This window comes from Balaenoptera acutorostrata, chromosome 16, assembly GCF_949987535.1.
Source record: "Balaenoptera acutorostrata chromosome 16, mBalAcu1.1, whole genome shotgun sequence".
In the NCBI taxonomy this organism is placed as follows: domain Eukaryota; kingdom Metazoa; phylum Chordata; class Mammalia; order Artiodactyla; family Balaenopteridae; genus Balaenoptera; species Balaenoptera acutorostrata.
In genome coordinates, this window is record NC_080079.1 from 47,431,678 (window position 1) to 47,439,739 (window position 8,062).

General features: G+C 47.3%; 1 pseudogene; it reads left to right on the forward strand.

Moving 5' to 3' along the window:
* LOC103014731 (eukaryotic translation initiation factor 2A-like) overlaps window positions 1-5,886 on the forward strand; it is a 64,369-nt pseudogene extending 58,483 nt beyond the window's left edge.
* Window positions 5,887-8,062: the final 2,176 nt, after the last annotated feature.

Sequence of the window (8,062 nt, forward strand, 5' to 3'; positions counted from 1 at the left end):
TGCTGTTTGCTGTTGTTGTTTCCCAGTTGATTCTGATGTGCAGTCAGGATTGAGAGCCACTGTTAGACCAGCGGTTCTCAACATCACCAGCACAATAAAGTTACCTGAGGAGCTTTAAAAAAGGGTACTGAGCCTGAGTCCAACCCCCCCCCATCACCCCCATCCCCCAACAGACGTTCTGATTGAATTGGCCTGAGGTGCAGCCCGGGCATTAAGATGTGTAAAAGCTCCCCAAGTTGATTCCTCTGTGCAGTCAAGAATAAGACCCAGCGTCTTAGGTGACACTTAGGGAAAGAGAGTCTGGATTTCTCAGAAAAGTCCAAGGACCCCATCCTCTGGGTGCTTAACCCCATAGGGTTCTGCCCACCTCATTCTCCACCGTCAAAATCTCTGGTTTCACCTGCTCCTCAAACACCCTCCCACACAGAGAACGCTGCAGCCGGTGCTGCAGAGCTCGGGTTGGCCTGTGTCCTGCACTGGAACTGCCTCTGAGGCTCTTCTCCTGCATCCTGACTTCCCTCATCCCTGTGTGAACTGTGAGACCAGCTGGCTTCCCAGAAGGCCCTGCCAGAGGCCTTTCAGTTCCTTCTGGTAGATTTTCTGGGTTATGTTACCTTTGCAAAGTATTAACAGCCTGACTTCTGAGGAAATCAAGTTCCCAGTCTTCCGAGGAGGCCCCAGTGACTGGGAAGCACTGGCAGCCTAAGAAACCTAAGCACAACGCAGAGACGGTCCAGCCCAAGAGCACAGTGAGGCAGGGAAGGATGGCTGATCTGGAGCCGGGGGGGTCTCATCAGAGTCACCTGCAGGGCTTGTTAAACCCCAGATTGCTGGGCCCCACCCCCTAGAGTTTCTAATTCAGTCGGGTGGCAGGGTTGGGGTGGTGGGGGGCAGGATTTGCATCTCTAACAGGTGATGCTGTGCTGCTGGTCCGGAGAGCATCCTTTGAGAAACACTGGTCCATAGGCTGCAGCTTTCTACCTTCCTTGTAATTGCAGTTTTCCTCTAAGGATTCTCTGAAAGGCTAAATAAAATACCCCAACTTCTTGTGCTTTGGTTCCCCTCCCCCATCTCCTGTAGAAGTCAGAGTATGCAGTGGAAGGATGGACAGTGTAGCAGGCAGAGTAATGGTCCCCCACAATGCCCATGTCCTAATCCCTGGGACCTGTGAGTGTTATGTTACATAGAAAAAGGGAAGTAAGGTTGCAGATGGAATTTAGTTGCTAATGAGCTGACCTTAAGTTAGGGATACTAGCCAGAGCTATCCAGGTACACCCAGTGCAAGAGCAGTGGAGCCATTTTCCCATCTGGGAGAGAAATGAGGCAAAAGAAGAGATTTCAAACGTGAGAGGGACTGGACCACATTTGACAGCTTCGAAGATGGAGAAAGGGGGCCAGAAACTAAGGAATGTGAGTGCCTTCTAAAAGCTGGGAACAGCCCTCAGCTGACAGCCAGCAAGGAAATGGGGCTGTCAGTCCTACAGCCACAAGGAACTGAGCTCTGCCAACAGCCTGAATGAGCAAGGAAACAGATCTTCCCACAGAGCCCCCAGAAAGGAACCCAGCCCTGACAACACTTTGATTTTAGCACAGTGAGACCTGTATGGGGCTTCTGACCTCCAATACTATGAGGTAATAAATTTGTGTCATTTTAAGACATTAAATGTGTGGGAATTTATTACAACAGCAATGGGGCTTCCCTGGTGGCGCAGTGGTTGAGAATCTGCCTGCCAATGCAGGGGACACGGGTTCGAGCCCTGGTCTGGGAAGATCCCACATGCCACGGAGCAACTAGGCCCGTGAGCCACAATTACTGAGCCTGCGCGTCTGGAGCCTGTTCTCCGCAACAAGAGAGGCCGCGATAATGAGAGGCCCGCGCACCGCGATGAAGAGTGGCCCCGCTTGCCACAACTAGAGAAAGCCCTCGCACAGAAACGAAGACCCAACACAGCCATAAATAAATAAATAAATAAAACCTTTAAAAAAAAAAAAAAATTCCGCTACTTGCTTGTAGCAACTTTTATTACAACAGCAATAGGAATTTTTACAGAAGGGATGGAAACAATAACTGAAACTAACACTTATCGCATGTGATTTAGTTATGACTATGGCTCCCACTCGGTTCAGTAAGGAGAACCATGTACCTGGGTTCCCCACATGTACTCAATAATTGGGCTCCCATTGCAGCCTCAGAACTTTGTGGTTTTACATCCCTGTGTGCTGCTTCTGTCCAGTGTGTGTGCCCTGGTGCAGTCTTCTCTGCCTCAAAGTTTCCAGAACCCCATTCCAAGGTAGTCTGTTGGACCAGGTAAAACAGGTGGGAATTATACAGGTAGAAACTGTAGGTGGAAGGAACAGAGAGGTGAGGTATCACAGGAAAAGCAAACAGAGGAAAAGTGAGGCTAGCTTTTAAAGTTGAGAACATATAGGTAAGGAGCTGACAAAGGAAGCGGTCAGAATGTGGGACTTGATCCCAAGTGGAAGATTATGTTGGCATCCGCACTGCCCTAATGCAGCCTCTCCCTGGAAACCTCCAGTGATGGGACCTCGCCATGCTCAAGACATCTCGGCTAACCATTGCGCAGCTCACAGTGTGACAATTGATGGAAACTTCCCAGCAAGGAAAAAGGGATGTGTGTCTAGTGTGGTGAGGCACATGGTGAATGTCATCACTGAGATGAGGAAGGGGCCTGACCCCACCCACGTTCCTTCCCAGCCAGGGACAGAGCCCCTTGTAACCAAGCAAGGAGTTTCCTGTCCCTTGGCCTCTACATGGGCTACAACCATGACTGATGTGGCCCCAGCAAGTCTCATACACGTGCTTCAATAGCTGTGGATGGCATGGGGCTGGCATCGTCTGGGGCACTTTGTCCTCTCCATCACTGAAGGCTCCACATCTGTGGCTTCAAGTGCTTCCTGGAAGTCACTTCCAAGGAGCCTCCCTGGATGGGCTCAGCCCTGTAGTTTCTCTCCCATAGCACTAAGTTCATGCAGCTTTTATACAATAGTTTTTAACTATATACAACTTCATTCTCTCTGTACAACCTAGCAGGGGGCCTTCCATATATAGGCATTCTATATATTTTTGTTGGCAGGTGCACAATTCCAGTATATTTTTAGCCTAAAAAATCATTTATTTAGCAGCATGCATTTTATAATCCTGTTGTGGTAATATGTTTTTCCCTATATGCACAACTATATAACTTGAAGGATTTTCTCTAATATATTAGCATCTGGAGGGAGGTACTTCCTTAATTTTTATCCTTGTTTCTTTTTTCAAGATACACTTTTATTTTTGTCTAAGTAATAAAAAAGTAACCAAGCTTAATATGTCAAGGAATAATCAGTGTCTTAATAAAGCAACAATAACAAACAGCTATTTGTTTCTCTAATTCCTCTCCCCAGTTCCACTCCCCAAAGACAAATGTCAACTCTTCTGGCAAATTCTTCTGATATTCACTTTCGTATATTTGGTAATATTCATGTTGCAGTTTTTGACTGATCAGCTGTAGGCATGAACTTGTGACATCCTCCTCACTACCCCTCCTCCCATATTCCTAAAATATAATCATTCTGGATACTTGTTTTCTTCATTTCTGAGAAACTCTCTTGTGCTACATCTTCAAAACTTTTTTTCCCCTTGCTCTGTCTGTCTGGAACTCCTATAGGTCAGTAGATGAACCTCAGCCTTGCCCTTCTATTTCTCTTTCTTTGTCTTTTGTTCGGCTTGATTTTAGCTTCCAACCATTCTATCATTTTTGTTTTGTTTGCTTTATTTTGTTTGGGTTCTGTTTGTTTTTCTTTTCAAAAGTTTTGTGCTCTGGTTATTTTTTCATTGTGTTCTGTCCTTGTTTTATAGATGTAACATATTCCCACCTATCTCTCAAGATGGTAATAAGAGGGTTTATTAGTTTTAAGTTTTCTATGCTTCCTACATTGCCTGCACCTTCTCTCTGAGCCCTCTTTTTCTGTTTGTTTTAGGCCCTCTCTGTCACGTTGGCACCTTCCTCAAATATCTCATGGCCCTGCGCTGTCCTTATACCTAGGACAAGGTACTGCAACTGTAATTGGACGTGTTCTATGGAGATTTCAAGGACTTGTGGGTTTCACCGGAAGGTCATTGGAATTTTGGTTCCTCATAAGTTAGGGTCCAGGTCTTCCCTGGGGCTATTCATACTCTCCAGAAAGAGTCCTCCAGCTGCCTGCCTGGGGATATAGGTCTGCCTGCTGCTATTCTAGAGTCAGAGAGGAGAAAAAGTCTGAAGAGCCCACAATTCAGCACAAGTCTGACTTTAATCCTTGTCTTCTGTCCTCTGCTTTGCCTAGCCTTCCAAGGCCTGACACACTGCTACCATCCAGTTCATCTGGAGAATAAGCCTCTGGTCTCCATTGGCTGTGGAAGCAGGAGAAGGGCAGGGCAGAGAGGAGGGATGGGGGTCCCCAGATGATGTGGGTGCATTGGGTCTTCGTTGCTGCACGCGGGCTTTCTCTGGTTGCGGCAAGAGGGGGCTACTCTTCTTTGCGGTGTGCGGGCTTCTCACTGAGGCAGCTTCTCTTGTTGCGGAGCATGGTCTCTAGGTGCGCAGGCTCAGTAGTTGTGGCTCGTAGACTTTAGAGCGCAGGTTCAGTAGTTGCGGTGCACGGGCTTAGTTGCTCCGCGGCATGTGGGACCTTCCCGGACCAGGGCTCGAACCCGTGTCCGGTGCATTGTCAGGTGAATTCTTAACCACTGCGCCACCAGGGAAGTCCCTATTTACTGACTTTCAACTATCCACTCATTTTTAGCCCCACGCCTTGCTCTTTAGTTCTTGGTGTCCCTGGGTGCTGAGCCCCTCAGGGATTTGCAGGGTGAAAGGCACACTGCTGACAGGAAAAACCTACTGCAGGCAAGTAGCTCGAAACTTCCCATGTTCTGAAAACTCAGTTGCCATGCCTCCATCCTTCACTTGAATCCTCCTCTCTGCTCTTACCTTGTGTCCTTGGAGTGAACACTTTTTAAAGTTCTCATGCTGCACTTTGATGGGGGCAGAGGGGAGCCAAATATCTACCACTAAAGAGCCACATTCACCTGGAAGCCCCTGTGTTTTCAAAAATAAACTCTTTTTTAGTTATATCAGAAAATATATTTTTTTGATATGTGGATGACCAATTGGGTGATGTTGGGTGACTGAACAGAAACAAATGAATAAAACATGATTTAGTACTTATGGGAAGTTACAAATGACTTTGGTTGACTTACGAACAGAATTCTCATTTTTCCTGACAGAGCCTTGAACATCTTTTTATAATTTAAACCACAAAATCAGAATGTTCAGAGACACAATCATTAAAAGCACTGACACGGAACGGAAATTGTAGCTTCCCCCTCCTAATTTCACTCCAGCACTTCCATTTCAGGGTAGGTGTGGTTTTCTGGGAGAGCACAACCAGGACCCTGATGAAGGAGCCTGTGTTCTTTCTCCTGAGCCTCCCTTGTGGCTCTGATTGATGAGGAAAACCCATTCCTCACAGCAACAGCAGAGGGAGACCCTGTCTGAAGCGACTCTACGCCTTTGACTAAAATATTGTTTCCGCTGCACGTTGGGGCCCACTCCCGGGAACACTGGGCATTTAACCTCCTAAATGCTACAAACCTGGACTGGTATTTAGTCTCACTGTGTCCCCTGGGAGGACTGATGTCAGAGACCAATTTCCAGAAATCTGTGATCATCAAGAAGGCCAAGCCCATGGAATGTTTAAAACCTTCCACAGCCACACCCCATAAATCTGTGTCTTGACAGATGGTCCCAGAAGCCCAAGCTGCACCGGCAGGGCCATCTGACCACGTCTGATGAGGCTTACTCAGCAAAGCAGGTGGTGCCTGTGTCAGACCCCCACCAGGAATAGCAATCCCTCACACTGTGAGGGATTCTGAACATTATGAACATTCTGATTTTGTGGTTTAAATTATCCCTCCTCTCTTTCAAGATGTCTTCATTGAAATGGACTTCAGGCTATAAAGACCTCAGCCTCAGTGACTCAGAAGGATCTGAAGAGTCCAACTGCTTCATTATAAACACAGAAAAACCAACACCCAGGAAGCATGACCTAACCAAGCTCATACTGATCTTAGAGGTAAGTTGGAATTCACCCCCAGGTAACCTGGCCTGAAGACCACTGTACCATCCCTCTGCCAGAACCAGGGTGTCAAAATGACAGCTGCCAAAGCCCTTATCTGAGCTGCAGCGGGGACAGACCCATGCAGCTTGGGTAGCCCCTCTCCACCCCATTTCAGAGCAGATATCTCACCCCACCCTGCACAGACAACGCCTGGTGGACCCTGGGCAGCTATATCTCCCTGGGAGCTCAAGACTTGCAAGAAAATCATTAACACAACCCTGCACGCAAGCTGTGCACAGATTCTGGGTACCCCCCTGCACTGTAAGGGAGCAAACACAGATTGCACCAAACTCAGAGAAGGAGGGAGAGATGAGGGGCAAAGATGAGTTTACCTGAAATGTATCAGTTGCACACCCTCACACTGTTGGGTATGTGGCTTTGCCTACTTCCTGCTTTTTTGGCTAAATTGATCCTAAAGAACTAAAATATAAATAAAGGATCCCCTTGAACAAGTGTCCTTCATTCATTCAAGCATCTACCATCCCTGAGTCCACAGATCTTGTCAGCTGGTCGGAGAGGGCAGCACTAAGAATTAGGGAATAATTCAAGCACAATGTGACCGGTCCTGGGGGCCTGGGAGGAGAAGTAATTGACTCTGGAGATCAAAAACAATTCAAGGAGGTGCTACTCACCTGGACTTTCAATGATGAGTGTAATGGTGATGAGGAGGAGAGACTATTGCAAGAGGAAACAAGATATTACAGAGAGAACAACATGAGGAAAGGCAGCATGAGCGTGTCTGGTGGGGCTGAGGCTGAGACCCCAGACAGTCTGGAGAAAGAGAAGAAGGGAGGGGGCAAAGATTGGAGAAATGGCGTGGGGTAGCTTACAGAAGGCCTGGGATCCTGGACTGAGGAGTTCAGAATTTATTCTTTAGGCAGTGGGAAATCTTTGAAGGTATTAAGCGAAGTTGTAACTTGTGAAGATCTGCAATCTCCACCAACAATTCAGGCATAGGATGGAGGCTGGAAGACCAGGCTGTGGCCGCTAGCTGAGCAAGAAATAATGAGGGCTAAGCTCAAAGAGGACTAGGAACAACAGACAAGAGGAGGCAGATGAGGAGCAATTATAGTGCAGAATTAGAAGAACTGGGGAAAGAGGGAAACTGATTTTAATGTGTTTAGCTTTGGTGACTAGACTAATAATGAGACTAGTATCCAGGATGTAAAACTCAGGAAAAAGGAAAAGAATGGAGTGGAAATACTAAGTTCAACTTGGGACATAATGAGTTTGATGTATAGTTGACCAAAATGCAGGTGGAAATTTAGCTCCACAGCTAAGGAAAAGAGGTTTGGGCCAGAGGGCCTCCGTGGGAATTATTCTCATTCTGGTAACACTCAAGCCAGGCAATTAGAGAGAGTGGAGAGTGGATGAGAGAAAAGAGGGTTCCAAAGCATGTATTAGTTAACTCTTGATGAGTAACAGATTACCCTAAAACTTAGCAGCTTGAAACAACAAGCTCAGCTGGGGGTGGGGGTGGGGGTGGGGTGTCTGGCTCAGAATCCTGATAAGGTTATAGTCAAGCTGCCAGCCGGGGCCTGACATCTGAAGGTTCAACTGGGGCAGGGGGTCTGCTTTCAAGCTCACTCACGTTGCTGCTGTTGGCAGGAGGTATCATTTCCCCAATATGTGGCTTCTCAGTAGGGCTCCTCAAGACATGGCAACTGGCTTCCCCTGAGATAGAGAAAGTGGCCAAGGTAATGTCTCTTATAACCTAACATCAGGCTGACATACTACCACTTCTTTCATATTCAGTCACACAGACCAACCCTCCCAATGCGGGAGAACACCACACAAAGTTGTGAATACCAGGAGGGGAGATCACTGGAACCATTTGGAGGCTGCCAACCACAGATCACCACCAGGGAAACAGCAAAGAAGGAGGACTCAGTAAAAGACACAT